At 35.5% G+C, this 16140-nt stretch overlaps 1 long non-coding RNA gene across 1 annotated transcript in view; it reads left to right on the top strand.

The window, feature by feature from the left end:
- The first annotated feature begins 703 nt into the window (after window positions 1–703).
- LOC125965555 (uncharacterized) overlaps window positions 704–16140 on the top strand; it is a 135709-nt gene continuing 120272 nt past the window's right edge. The window contains exon 1 of the long non-coding RNA XR_007479584.1: window positions 704–728. This is a non-coding gene — a long non-coding RNA (uncharacterized LOC125965555). The remainder of the gene's footprint in view (window positions 729–16140) is intronic.

Here is a 16140-nt window from a genome sequence, read left to right as displayed (position 1 = left end):
TTTTTTTTAAATTAATTGAATGAGGCAATGTATGTGAAACTGTAAAGTCCCATGAAACTCTATGATGTCCATGGTGTGCTGCTGTGCACATTTAATAAGTGCTCGGCATAGCTATGCCTGCCTCATGAAAGGGATATATGTTAATGCTTAATTTGAACTTTAATTTCACCAACAGGGGCTGTTAAAAAAATTCTCCCACTAACGAGTTATGTGACCTTAGATAAGTCCTTTCCCTTCTCAGTTACATTTATAAAATGGAGCTGAAAAAATTCAATTATACTTCAGTTATCAATGTAAATATCAAATGTAATGTAAATATCAAAATAAATTATGTGATGGCATGTATTCATTTTTATATATCAGTATACAATTACAGGATATTAAGGTACATTTTTCAACATTTTATCATGAAAATTTTTTTAAATATAGCAAATGCTGTACACACACCATCTACTTAATATTTTACTATACTTCCTTTATCACATATGTATCTTTCATCAATCCATCAAGACTTCATTCTAATAAAAATGTAAAATTTTAGATCTGGAAATACCTTAAATATTATATAATGCAGCCTCTTCCTTTTACGGATTGTGGAACTAAAGGCCATAGGGTAGAAGTAACCTGCAAACTATAAGCTGTTCATAGTTGAAAACTACTTTTTGGGAATGACTTTGTTGTTTTTTTAAACAGATGTTCAAGCTTCAGCCACATGACCAAAAATCATTGTAAGTAAAAACAAGCAGGGTTATTTTTTTCCCCATATCTACACTACATATTGGATTTTCTATATGGAGAGCTGTATGTAAAAGTTCAAAACACATTCCTGCATCCCACCAAGCATTTTCTACGAGTGCATCTTGATTTCAGTGACAATCTACTTCTCCTAACCCTTCCCATCATGTAGTTAAGCATTAGCATGTGAAAAATTGCATCTGTCAGAAAAGTAAAAATAATTATGCCCACCTTGGTCTTTTCTACTTAATAATTTGGGCCATGGATTGGTAACATTTGTTTTGCCTACTGCGCAGTCATAAATTACTTTTATAGATCAAGAGAATTTGAACTTTCAAAACTGCTGTTTTAGCTTAAAATATTATGATTTAGATATTCTATTTATATAAGAGGAAACTAGTGACAACTATACTAAGCAATTTGTTTTATTCCTCGTTCAGAATTTTGCCTTAGCATATGGTTTCTTATCTCAAAATAGTAGTATATCTACAGTGAAGAGTTTGGCTATATATGGCATTTAAATAATCATAAAAGAAATAATCCAGGACTTTCATGGTAATGTAAATGGCCTACAGTCTCATCAAATTACCACTCAGATCACTTAATGTTTGTGGATTTCAAGAGACTCATTCAGAATCTTTAAATCACATTCAGTTCTGCATTATGATATTTGGGAAGTTGAAAAATCATGTTGTTTTCCCTTACACTAAAAAGACGCTAATACGTTTTCAAATATCAGTTTAAAGGTGACATGACATAAACATTCTAGATTACTATTATTTTTTCCAGGTTATTGACCTAAGAAGAAACAGAAATCCATATAAACGTGAAAAGAATGTCTACCTTTAAACTGCTATACTTTGTTTATTATTTAATAATTTAAAATTTGGTAGTGTTCCAAAACCAGACAAAGATGTCACAAGGAAAGAAAACTACAGGCCAATATCACTGATGAACATAGGTGCAAAAATCCTCAACAAAATACTAGCAAACAATCCAACAGCACATTAAAAGGATCATACACCATGATCAAGTGGGGTTTATCCCAGGAATGCAAGGATTCTTCAATATACGGAAACCAATCAATGTGATAAACCATATTAACAAATTGAAGGAGAAAAACCATATGATCATCTCAATAGATGCAGAAAAAGCTTTTGACAAAATTCGACACCCATTTATGATAAAAAAAAAACTTCCAGAAAGTAGGCATAGAGGGAACTTACCTCAACATAATAAAGGCCATATATGACAGACCCACAGCCAACATCATTCTCAATGGTGAAAAACAGAAACCATTTCCTCTAAGTTCAGGAACAAGACAAGGTTGTCCACTCTCACCACTATTATTCAACATAGTTTTGGAAGTTTTAGCCACAGCAATCAGAGAAGAAAAAGAAATAAAAGGAATCTAAATTGGAAAAGAAGAAGTAAAGCTGTCACTCTTTGCAGACGACATGATACTATACATAGAGAATCCTAAAGATGCCAACAGAAAACTACTAGAGCTAATAAATGAATTTGGTAAAATAGCAGGATACAAAACTAATGCACAGAAATCCCTTGCATTCCTATACACTAAAGATGAAAAATCTGAAAGAGAAATTAAGGAAACACTCCCATTTACCATTGCAACAAAAAGAATAAAATATCTAGGAATAAACCTACCTAAGGAGACAAAAGACCTGTATGCAGAAAACTATAAGACACTGATGAAAGAAATTAAAGATGATACAAACTGATGGAGAGATACACCATGTTCTTGGATTGGAAGAATCAACATTGTGAAAATGACTGTACCACCCAAAGCAATCTACAGATTCAGTGCAATCCCTATGAAACTACCAATGGCATTTTTCACAGATCTAGAACAAAAAATTTCACAATTTGTATGGAAACACAAAAGACCCTGAATAGACAAAGCAATCTTGAGAAAGAAAAATGGAGCTGGAGGAATTAGGCTTCCAGACTTCAGACTATACTACAAAGCTACAGTAATCAAGACAGTATGGTACTGCCACAAAAACAGAAATTTAGATCAATGGAACAGGATAGAAAACCCAGAGATAAACCCATGCACCTATGGTCACCTTATTTTTGGTAAAGGAGGCAAGAATATACAATGGAGAAAAGACAGCCTCTTCAGTAAATAGTGCTGGGAAAAGTGGACAGCTACATGTAAAAATGTGAAATTAGAACACTCCCTGACACCATACACAAAAATAAACTCAAAATGGATTAAAAGACCTAAATGTAAGACCAGACACTATAAAACTCTTAGAGGAAAATATAGGCAGAACACTCTATGACATAAATCTCTGCAAGATCCTTTTTGACCCACCTCCTAGAGAAATGGAAATAAAAACAAAAATAAACAAATGGGGCCTAATGAAACTTAAAAGCTTTTGCACAGCAGAGGAAACCATACAAGACGAAAAGACAACCCTCAGAATGGGAGGAAATATTTGCAAATGAAGCAACTGACAAAGGATTAATCTCCAAAATTTACAAGCAGCTCATGCAGCTCAATATCAAAAAAACAAACAGCCCAGTTCCAAAATGGGCAGAAGACCTAAATAGACATTTCTCCAAAGAATATCTACAGATTGCCAACAAACACAAGAAAGGATGCTTAACATCACTCATCATCAGAGAAATGCAAATCAAAACTTCAATGAGGTATCACCTCATACAAGTCAGAATGGCCATCATTAAAAAAATCTACAAACAATAAATGCTGGAGAGGGTGTGGAGAAAAGGGAATCCTCTTGCACTGTTGGTGGGAATGTAAATTGATACGGCCACTGTGGAGAACAGTATGGAGGTTCCTTAAAAAACTAAAAATAGGACTAGCATATGACCCACCAATCCCACTACTAGGCATATACCCTGAGAAAACCATAATTCAAAAAGGGTCATGTACCACAGTGTTTATTGCAGCTCTATTTACAATAGCCAGGACATGTAAGCAACCTAAGTTTCTTTATGTTCATATGAATGGATAAGATGTGGCACATATATACAATGGAATATTACTCAGCCATAAAAGAAATGAAATTGATTTGTAGTGAGGTGGATGGACCTAGAGTCTGTCATACAGAGTGAAGTAAGTCAGAAAGAGAAAAACAAATACCATATGCTAACATATATATGGAATCAAAAAAAAAACTGGTTCTGAAGAACCTAGGGGCAGGACAGGAATAAAGATGCAGATGTAGAGAATGGACTTGAGGATACAGGGAGGGGGAAGGGTAAACTGGGATGAAGTGAGAGAGTGGCATGGACGTATCTACACTACGAAATGTAAAATAGATAGCTAGTGGGAAGCAGCCGCATAGCACAGGGAGATCAGCTCGGTGCTTTGTGACCACCTAGAGGGGTGGGATAGGGAGGGTGGGAGGGAGATGCAAGAGGGAGGAGATATGGGGATATATGTATACGTATAGCTGATTCACTTTGTTACAAAGCAGAAACTGACACACCACTGTAAAGCAATTATCCTCCAATAAAGATGTTAAAAAAAAAAAAGGCCATTTCAGGCTGTAATATTTAATACCTGGTTCACTACTATGGAGTACAGCTCCTTTATATAAAACAACTTTATATGATAGATACATAGTCATTCTTAACACATGCACTTACTGTTCCAATTTAAATGTCTTAAGTATAAAGGATTTACTTGAAATTTTGTTGCTTTTATATTTTCTCATCTGATAAATGTGATAAGATATTTTGTCAGGATACTTTATAATTCTTCAAAATAGCAAAAATCATCTTTCTCATAGATCCCAAATATTCCCACAAAGTAAGCAAATGCTGTGTATTATTGATTTCATTTTGCTGTTGGGGAAATCAAGGCATTAGCATAGGTCAAGGAGTACTTGACCATAGATTTAAAATTACTTATGAAATGCATAGAAAATCATTTGAGAGCGCCGATTTTCCAACATTCAGGGTATTGTTCCATTATGTTTCAACACATTCATTATAAAGCTAACCAATTCCATGTGTTTTGGAAGCACCATTCAGGAAAAGCAGCACAATCTTTTATGACAAGAGAAAATCTGTATATCTCCTAAGCCCGTAGCATTGTGTTTATCTTACAAAATAAAAAGCAAGTGATAAATGATTATTGAGTCACCAAATGTGAAGCAGTGAATGAATAACAGAAGGTAAGAACAAATGAGTGAAAAGACAATCTGAGTATATCCATATTCAGAGCACTCAGACATGGATTTAGAAGGGATGCATTGTTTTGAATCTATAACAGTTTTTTTTCCATTCTTTTTACTGTATTTACATTAATGGTGACCATGCTTGAAAGAGAAAGAGCAATACTGACAGTCCTTTACGTCATACTTTCTGGTCCTGCTTATGGGAAATCCTCAACTGTGACCATAGCGGGTCTGAAAGGAAGAGTGATGGAAAGAAAAACCAAAAAAAAGGGAAATTCTGGCACGGTACCAACTGAATCCCATTTCTAACCTTGTCATCTGAAAGCTGGATAATCTGTATTTCTTCAGGCACCACATCCTTCAGTAGGGTTAATGATGAGAAATGACATGGAGAAAATAAAGTTTCCAAGAACAGTACCTTGGCTTAGTTATCTGAAGGAAAAAAAAAAAAAACCCGTGTCAGAGCCCCGCCACTCCAAAATAACGTAAGAACTTTCTAAGACTGGAGCAGCATCTAGGGAAGGAAAACTCTCTAACTTCCATTATAAGTCGATTTCCTTGTTTGTTAGCACATAGTGGTTTTCTTCTGACTTTGTGATGGCAGACGTCTGGGCACAGGCCAATAAAAGCATCTATGGCTAAGATCTTGTAACACAGTTTCCTTGGGAAATAATATTTATTCATGTAGAACTTGCTTATTCTGTTTGGTTCCATGCAATGGAAACAAAAACATTATTGTTAATTAATCTGTTTGCATTTCTACTCTGGTCCACAGTTCTAAGAAATATATCTCAGAAGTCTTTGAATACAGTAGCTATTAATCAGCCTTAAGCTTTCATATTTATCCTAATTCAAAGCACTCATTTCACAAAATAGTTTGTGCCTGCCCCACACCACTGATGATCAACTTAACTTTCCAATTGTCTTTCAAGTTTGCTTGCTTTTTCAATGTATTATAGTACATCACCTTTGGAAGTTTGACAGAATGCTGTTTGTCTCATGCTGGGGTGCCTTACTCTCCTGTTGGTTTATGTGATGTCATCGGCAGGGTGCATGCTGGACTGTCATACCAGATGGAAAAAGGGGGATCTAGACTTAACTGAGAGAATCTGAAAGCAAAACATATGAGCTAACCTTCCCTCTTACAGCCTTTATCTGGGACAGTCAGCATGAAATTAAGTTATGACCTATATAGTTTGTACTGTATCTCAGGATGCAAACTTTGATCAAATATTTTTCTTCTGTGTAATGAAGACTAGCTTTCTGCAAGGAATTTTACCTACCTTTTAGAAAGCCAGACAGTTTTTCCCACCTTTTAGAAAAAATACTTCTAGTTTATTTGAGAGAAATAAAAGACTTCATCTTTTTTCCCTCTTCCCTCAATAAATTCAGCTCCTTACAAAACAGTTGCTCTTTATGTTACTATTTTTAGTATTCAAGTGAAGAAAAGAGAATATACAGTGTTCCTTAAGTGGCCATAATAAATTAGAACATTTAAAATGCTAGTTTGAGTGAGATTTGTGTTTCAGTATTTAGACTGTTACAATGAAGCTAGAGCTGTCCCAGTAAGAAGGGGCAGGGTACCTCCTGGAGAGGTCCACTTGCTCAGTGGAGGAATGTAGTCCTTCTCCCACCTAGATCCCTGACTTCAATAAAATTATAGTGGTTTTTGCTCATTTGTTTGTTTGCTTGCTTGCTTTAGAGTTTGGGAGGGATCCCGGAGTCCAATTACTCCAATTCTCTCACAATACACACGGCAAAATTGAACTCTAGAAAGCAAGATTGCTCAGGATCTCACAGGTGCTGACTGTCCTCTATTTTGCACCAGTTGATTCTTATAAAACTCTGAGTCATAGGTGCTCTATGAGTGTAGGAGAGATGGTTTATTTAAATGTTTGACCAAAATGACCTTTCTTCTAATGCATAAAGGCCATCCAGTAATTAAGCACAGCCAGAGAATGTTAAACCCCCAACCAGTAGAACAAAGGCTCTTTGCTTCGGAGCTATGTAATGATGACCTCTGTTGTCCCTGAAGTTCCTGTGTCTAATAGGGTGCTGCTGTGATCACAGCCCACGTTGGGAATAATAATTCTGGTGAGTCTAATTCTAAATGTCCAGGGGACCCTTGGGGACCTGGAAATGGAAAAGCAATAGGAATATGTAAGGTGCCTGCTGGATAATTATCTCATCAATATCGGAGCAATTTGTGCAATTCCCAGAACAATTCTGGTTTGATAGAAATGTTTCTCAATTCTTTAAGCCCTGCCTGCTCTCTTTTAAATACATAGAATTCTTACCTTTTTCTTCTTTTCGAAGTATGTATCCAGTAGGACACATACTCCCACATTCCCAATGATTATGACTCACCAATATAGGTATTCCAACATCTATCTCCTCAAATCACTTCTGGTCAGGAAGATTTTTATAAGGGTTTACTTCTATAATTGATAGTCACATACTATTATTTTTAAAAATATAATACTTAACATGATTTTTCAAAGTACTCTTAAGCCTAGATTCCAGTTAACCCCAGGTTTGCACTGATGGTTAAGAATTCACAAGTTTGAATTTGTATCATCTTCAGAAACCTTGGTTTCTTCTTCTTCACTTGTGATTTGTTGGGAAAGGTGAGATGGGTTCCCAGCTGCTGGGTGATTTTAAGACGTATGCTGCATTACCCATGCTACTGAGCTATTCACAGGCTTATTGTTAAAATACTCATCTGGGCAAATAGATGTGAAAACAGAAACTCCTGTTAAGTTAGGTGAAAGAAACTTGCCAAAGATGACAAGTTTCTTTTTTTCCTTTTGCCTCCTTCCTGCATAATCATCCTTTCCCACAAACTCGCAGTTCCGCAGAGTCCTTTTACTAGAATAATCCAGCCCTTCCCAGAATGTGCTGCATTTAACACATTAATATTGTTCCCAAGAGAAAGGGTTCCATGATTAACTAAATAATAACAACAAAGAGCTTGATTAACAACTGAATCTCGATAAAATAAGCAGGTTTATTCACTTCAGGTTTTCTCCATGGGTTTAGTCAGTTTTCCTTTGTTGCAACTCTGCCTGGGGTGACCATGAGGAGACGGATAATCCACGCAAAATTTTTCTAGTTTAATTGGGCACAGAACGTTTTTTAAAAACTATATCTTAGAGATGCAGTATTTTGTAGAATAATTTTGAAAAGACCTTGACCAACCCCTTCCTAACCCTACATCCTATTTAATTTCTTCTATGAATGCCTTATGTGTGTGCTATTTAATTTTTTTTCTCTTCATATTCAGTAGATTCTCCTAAGTGTGACTATCTGGCACTCATTTTTACATACCTCTAGAATAATAAGTGGTGATTGATGGCTCAGAATTCTAAATGGTGTAGAAGAACAAGATATATCCACAGTTGACCATCTCTCAAGCAGCTTTATAAGAAATCTTAAAAGTCAGATAGTGTAGTTCTAATTTTATTCTTCATTTTCTAGATTCTCTGGCTATTCCAGGTCTTTTGCATTTCCATATCTATTTTAAAATTAATTCATCAGTTTCTACCAAAAAACTCTTCTGAAGGTAACAAAAAAAGTTATGATGAGGATTTCATTGAATTTATAGATCAACTACAATAAAATTGGCATGTTAATAATATTAATATTTCTAGTCCATGAACATCATGCTTCTTTCCATTTGTTTCTTACATTTTTTCTTTGCAATATTTTATAGCTCCCATTGAGAGAACTTGCATATGCTTTGTTATCATTATTCCTAAGTATTATATGAATTTGACCTATTGTAAATATATTTTAAAAATTTTTATTTTCAAAATATTTGCTGCTACTACGTATCAGTATAATGTATTTTTACTTATTAACCTTATACCCTGTGAATATACTAAATTTATTAATTAGTTTTTAAAGCTATTCTATAAATTCCTTAGAATTTTCTACATAAACAGTCATGCCATCTGCAAGTAGAGTTTCTATTTCTTCCTCTATCATCTTTATGTCTTCAGCTTATTTATTTAGTTATTACAGTGACTAGCATACTTAGTTAAATGTTGAATAAAAACGGTGAAAGTGTTCATTTTTTCCTCATTCCCAAGCTTACAGGAAATTTGTGCAATAATTCACTACTGAGTGAAAGGTTACCTGGAGGTTTTTTACAGATGCTTTTTATCAAATTGAGGAAACTCCCTCTTATTCCTACTTTACAGAGAGTTTTTGACATGATTGGGAATTGACTTTTGTCAAATTTTTAATATATTTATTGAAATAATCATGATTATTCTTTATTCTGATAATGTGGATTATATTGATTAATTTTGAATGTTCAATCAATCCAGCATTTCTGAAGTAAATTCTACTTGGTCATGATGTATCATCATAAATGGATTCTATTTGCTAATATTTCATTCAGGGCTAAATTCCTGAGGGTTATTGGCCTATAATTTTCTTTCCTTGTAATGTCTTTTTCAAGTTTTGGTAATTAATTTCTTTTTCACAAAAGCAGTTGAGAAATAATCGATATTTTTCCGTTGTTTGAAATAGTTTAAGATCGGTACCCTTTTAATGTTCGGTAGACTTCACCAGTGAAAGTGTTAGGCCCTCTGTGGTGTACATGCATACGTGTGTGTGTGTGTGTGTGTGTGTAAATTTCATTAAGTTCATAAAATTACTTTATAACTATTTAATATTATTTAAAAGTTATAATCTTTACACTATATTTATAATTATTTTATAATTACATATAAATTTTAATTACTTACAATGTGTATAAGGATCTGTAGTGCAAAATCCCTCTTTCATACCTGGTGTTGGTAATTCATTCCCTCTTCTTTTTATTTCTTGAACAATCTACTAGGAATTTATCACTTTTGTTGATTTTTTTAAAGCACCACTTTTATCTTTGTTAGTTTTATCCTTGTTCTCTTAAATTTATTGAATTCTGCTCTTACATATATTACTTAGGATTTACTTTGCTCTTCTTTTTCTAGCTACTTAAGATGACCCTTATGCCATGGATTTTTAGCTTTTCTTCTTTTCTGTTAAAAGAGTGTCAAGCTATGAATTTTCTTCTAAACGTGTTGAACTGTATCCTATAAAGTTTGATACGTTGTGTTTTCCATGCCATTTAATTAAAAATTGTTCTAATTACTTTGTGATTTTGTCTTTGTGAATTATTGAGAATTGTGCTGTTTAATTTCTAAATATCTGAGATTTGCTAGATATCTTTTTGTTATTGATTTTAGTTTAATTTCATTGATGTCAGAAAACATACTTTCTGTGATTTCAGTTGTTTTGATAACATCCAGGCTTGTTTTACGGTCCAGTATGATCTATCTCAGTGAATGGAAAGTCAAGGCTGTTCCTCTAGTTCAGATCATCTTTGTCTTTATTAATTTTTCTTTGATTTAATTATTAACTGCTGAGAAACTGGTGCACACACCTTTAATTCATTGACTAAGAGAAAATAAGTCTTCATTTTTGTGCTTAAATATATCAATATTTGCCTTTCTAGATTTTATAGTATAGCATCAAAAATGGAAAGATATTAAGAACAGTCATTAATTTATTTGTTCACTTAAAAATGTATATCAAAATATATTTTGCATTTTTTTTTTTTTTTACTGGGAGGTACTTTATGGTATTTATTGAGCACTCAGACTATTTTAGGCAACATTTTATATTATAGTGATGAAAAGAAAAAGATGAAAGCTGCAATGATACTAACATTTCAATAAACATCTTGCATTGTGCGTGGTTCACCACTTTATCTATCATCTATCTGTCTATATCTATCTGTCTATATCTGTCTATCTGTCTATATCTGCACACTATTCTGTATATACTCTACCTTCCTCATACTCACAACCCTCAAGGTAGGTATTATTTTCACCCAAACTTTAGACGAGAAAACTGACATAAAGAAGCTCATAAACTAGGTGAAGACCACAGGACTAGAAGTTGCAGTACTGAGATTTAAACCTCAAAATCCGTAATTTTGATAAGTTTGATGAATCTAAATTTATAATTTATCTCATAAAACTGAGATATCTATTTTAAATCTCTGATCTTAACTCTAATAGAGGCCTTTTCACATGGGTTTGTCGCAAGATCTTTTCTATGTAACGCTGCTTAGAAGTGAAAATTACTCTTTAATGTGCAAAGGAATTAAAGGGAAATATAAGGCATCCTGGACTGTTTTTAAACAAAGTGATGAAAGCACTTGTATCCACCTTTTTTACTAACCATGTTATATGGTATTTATGTGATTATGTTTCATAAAGATGAATTGTATCATAATATGACATAGTTAAGTTCATAATAATGAAATCTCTTATAATGGATACTATGTTGTTTGTGCGTGTGTGTGTGTGTGTGTGTGTGTGTGTGTGTGTGTGAGAGAGAGAGAGAGAGAAAGAGGGAGGAGAGGGGAGAGAACAGGCCTTGGAAATTCCACTACAGGTGTATAAAATTCCTAAATTTTATTTTTTAATATTCCTGTTATATTCTGCTATAGCAATTCATATAGGTTGTTTTGCTGAGCCCATAGGTCATATGCTAAGTACATAATATGCCTAGTATATATCTAGGTTCCATTTTTTATAAAACTAAGGAAGCTTCTATTGAAAACAGATCTTTGTAATAAAATATATAAATTTTAAGTAGTTAACTTTTAAACTTACCTAAACATAACCAAGAAAAAGAACTGGTTTAGTGACAGGTACAGGGAAAGCCAGCTAGTTATTAAATCTCTCTTATTCCCCCACATAATATATCTGATCTTATCTCAACTAGAGGAAAATATATAAATCTTAAAAAAAGATTCTCCACTTAACATTTCCTTTGCGATTAGGAAAGGGAGTGTAATTAAAACAGTATAATGATTTGAAATGGGGAATTCTGTAATGCATTGTTCCTGTGTTAAGGACATAAAACTGGCTAAAAATTTCATGGCAAATAAGTACTTAAAACCTAGCAAAGTTTATGGGAACATAAATTATAATTCAATTTTGTCCAGTCCTAATTTATTTTCTTCGAAATACATTAAAGAAAATGAATTTTAGGAGTAGCTACTCTTCCAAAAAATAATTCAAAAACAAAATGAGAACCAATTTCAGAAACTTGAAGACACATTAGATGAGTTTCTGATTACTTGCTAATAATAAAATTAACCAAGAGCGACCATTTACAGTTTCTAGATTCTGTTCGAGATCTTGTAAACCTAAAACTAGAATAGAACTTGGGTGGCATGGACCGAAATCACATTCAGTTCTGAAAGGCAATTATAATAGAAAATCATAAACTTTTCTGACTTTTTAGTTTCCTTCCTGTTGAATTTATGTGTCTTCCATGAAGTATGTCCGTAGTTGAAAGAACTCATCCTAGGGATTTCAAAGAGTTGTCACAAGTATTGATTACTTTAAAAGTATTGTTACTGTGAGATGACTGAAGCCCTTCCCTCTGAAAGAATTCCTGAATGGGACTAGGAAAGTGGTTTGTTCAATAATTCCATGGAGGGGAACTCCCTGGCGGTCCAGTGGCTAGGACCCTGCACTTTCACTGCCAAGGGCCTGGGTTCAATCCCTGGTCAGGGAATTAAGACCCTGCAAGTCACTCAGTGCAGCCAAAAAATAATAATAATAATAATTCCATGGAGAAACTTATGCTTTGGAAGGAAGTTGGGAGCATTCAGGGCTTGTTAGATTTGGGGTACACCATTCCTGGCAATTTAGGTCATAAAATGTGTTAGGTGTTATTAGACAGCCTATGCCATTCCTTAGATGTTTAACTTATTCTCAAAAGATAATTTTAAATATTAGTGTAACTGTTCTCCAGTGATTTTTAAGCTGTGTAAATCAGCTCTATAATAACAGTTGTTTTATGGTTTGTGCCAGTGATGGCTTTACTGCATCCCATCTGCAAATTCACCCTTCAGTACCAGCCCCATGACAACTACTGGACTCTTTAAGTATTTCTCCCACACAGTGACCGCTGTGTAAAGCTTGGTCAGAAGAGGGCGCAGTAGGGACACGTAGGAGGGAGAGGGCTTTTTCTCCCTGTTCCAGTGGGCTTTATTTTGCTCTTTCCTGCTCCTGCTACATGTTTAGTCAGTAGGGCATGTGAGTGGAAACATCAGGTTGTGCACTGCCCCAGCTCTGAACCCAGAGGGGACCCCCTCAGTGACTTCACAACCTGGGCCGGAGCTTGAGGTGACCTTGCCTTGGGCCTTCCCAATGCAGATTCCACATACTCCAGACTCCTGCCTGCATCAGTACAGTGACTCCCAGCGAGAAACTGCCCACCAACCTTGAGAGCTGTATCAGCCAGGCTCACTCACCTGCTTTCCAGAGGTTTGTTTTCTGTGTCTCTCCCAGAGTAGATAACACATACTCCTGGTCTTAACACTCACAATAGCACCCTGACTCCCTTTCCATCCCTGCCCATGAGACTTAGCTTGCTTACACCCTGAAAGTTTTCTCCTTGCTTAGACAGTGACCATGAACCAGCTCTGGCCTGGGAAAAACCAGTCAATTTCTCTGCCATACGGTGGACAGAAATCACACCTTCTCCAATGAGATCTGAACCTCTGCCTTCCTCTGCCTTGGGAAAGGGCTTCACTTCAAACTTTGTCCTTTCTTGAGTACTTTCACATCCCTAGGGAACCCTTCAGAGTTCTCTTTACACCTTTGTACTAACTCTTCTATCATAGTTCAATAATTCTTAATATTAAACTTCCTATTTTTAAATTACTGAGTGATATACTTTTTAAAAATAAATTTATTTTATTTATTTATATTTGGCCGCGTTGGGTCTTCATTGCCGCGCGCGGGCTTTCTCTAGTTGAGATGAGCAGGGGCTACTCTTCATTGCAGTGCACAGGCTTCTTATTGCTGTGGCTTCTCTTGTTGCGGAGCACGGGCTCTAGGCACACAGGCTTCAGTAGTTGTGGCACACGGGCTCAGTAGTTGTGGCTCATGGGCTCTACAGTGCAGGCTCAGTAGTTGTGGCACACGGGCTTAGTTGCTCCACGGCATGTGGGATCTTCCTGGACCAGGGCTCAAACCCATGTCCCCTGCACTGGCAGGCGGATTCTTAACCACTGCACCACCAGGGAAGTCCCTAAATTACTGAGTGATATACCTCTCCTGATTGGACCTTGAGTAATAAATGGTCTAAAAGATATCTAGCCCTTATTCCCTAAAGAGGCAACGTACCATAATGGATATATCTCCTATTTTCCCATCCACAATTCACATACTAGATGTATCACTTGCCAGTAGAATCACCTCTCATAGCCTCTCATGAGCCTCTCATAGCCTCATCCTTACAACCCACAATGATGTGAAGACCCAATAATTTCATACATGTAGAATGCTAGTACGGTGACTGTTACATAGTATGTACTAAATACATAGTAGCTAACATATTAGCTAAGTGATTTCTTCAATTAGGATATATTTTCCAAAAATAAGTAAAGAAAAATAAGAATGTCATAGATTATTTTTGTCTTCCTTTATATAGATTTATAAGAGTAGAGAGAAAATATAATAATTATTCTAATAAATATAAAAATACTCATATATCTGAGTAGGGAGAAAAAATATTAGGTCTTTCTGATAGTAAGACTCAAGTTCATGAGAATGCTTTACTGTGGTTAGGGATGTAGCTCTTAGGTCCTGAAAGTCAAGACGTAGAATGGATGACAGTTTTACTAGAAGTATTTATGGAATCAAGATTGCTGAGATCAATATCCCTAGGAACAAGGAAGCCAAGTTTCGCATGTCAATATCCACGGTGTACTTCTAGCTCCAGCCACTATGAGGGTTAGCTGATAATAATTAACAGTGATCCCATTTCCCAGAGGATTGCCCTGAACTGTACCACTGTATCCCCTTCTTAAGAGGTAGAGCTGATCTCTGCTGAAAGTTGACTGGCTTGGTTCTAAGAGTCCCATGACCCTCTTCCCTGAAGGCTGGACTAACTCTGTATGAAATTTAGCTTCAGAGCTTCCCATGCAGTCAGTCTGAAACTGTTCTCCAGCTGGAGCCCTATTCTTGCTGGCCTTCGCCCTCCAAATCCTGTTACCCTGAATCCACTTCTCCCATATTAAGGCATATAAATACAAGGTAAACTATGGAAGACAGTTATTTTTGAGGCCCCCAATGAACCTATGCCTTCTTAATTCATGCCCTGTATAGTCCTCTGCTAAATCTATGTTGAGCTTGGCCCGGTGTCAAGCTTTGGCTGATGGGATGTCAGTAAGCATAATGCAAACAGGTTTGATAAGCTTCATACATTGGAATGTGTCTTCTTTGAATGCTCCTTCTTGGAACCTAGTTGCTCTCTGTGAGAAGCCCAAACCACATGGGGGAGTCAAGTGGAAGAGAAATGGGGCATTCTCCAAAGTTTCATGTGAGTTCACAACAGCCAGCCAGCACCAACTACCAACCAGGTGCAGGGGTCCAGTCAGGTGACATTGCAAGAACAAAAAATCCACTGAGCTAAGCCCAGACAACCGGAGAATGATGAAAGATGTTTAAATAGTCAGCATTTTAAGCCACTAAGTTTAAGAGTCATCTGTCACATAGACAACTGAAAAAGAACCTAATTTAAGAAATCACAAAATTTCAACATATGGATTCATAGTGGAATTCTTTCTTTATGATATGGTAGACCCTGGACAATTGCTCCTACTTCACCCTATATTATTAAACCCTCCTAATCACCAAAATTTGTATTTCTGTGTCTCTTTTACACAGGCCGGGCTAGATCTCTTAATTTCCCTTTGCATTTTGCTTGCCAGTCAGTTCAGTGAGTCATGGCAGATTATGATAGTACATTTTCACATTTACTTTCTCAGACTTAAAATTACTTATTTTTTAATATTTTAAAGCATTTTGACCTGACTCTTAAAAGTGAGTAATAAGTCCTATAACAGTTGCAGTGGAAGTGGTTATCTCACAGAAGTTCCTTGTAAGTGAGGAGCACTGTCTGTTGTAGTTAGGGCTTGGTCAGCCTCATTTTAAAAATGGCACCTACTGGTCGCATCTTTACATTTGGTTGAACAATAAAAGCTAGGTACTAGGACTCATTTATATTTTCATTACACTCAAATTTATTTTATGGATTGCACAATTATTATTACTCCCAAGCATTTTTAAAGTAAGCCAGTCATATTTATATTTTATTTTTCTCAAGGAACTGTTCAATAATATGAAAAAAAATTTATCCCAATCAC

Source organism: Orcinus orca, chromosome 10 (assembly GCF_937001465.1).
Source record: "Orcinus orca chromosome 10, mOrcOrc1.1, whole genome shotgun sequence".
Classification (NCBI taxonomy): Eukaryota; Metazoa; Chordata; class Mammalia; order Artiodactyla; family Delphinidae; genus Orcinus; species Orcinus orca.
This window is presented reverse-complemented; position numbering and strand designations above follow the sequence as displayed.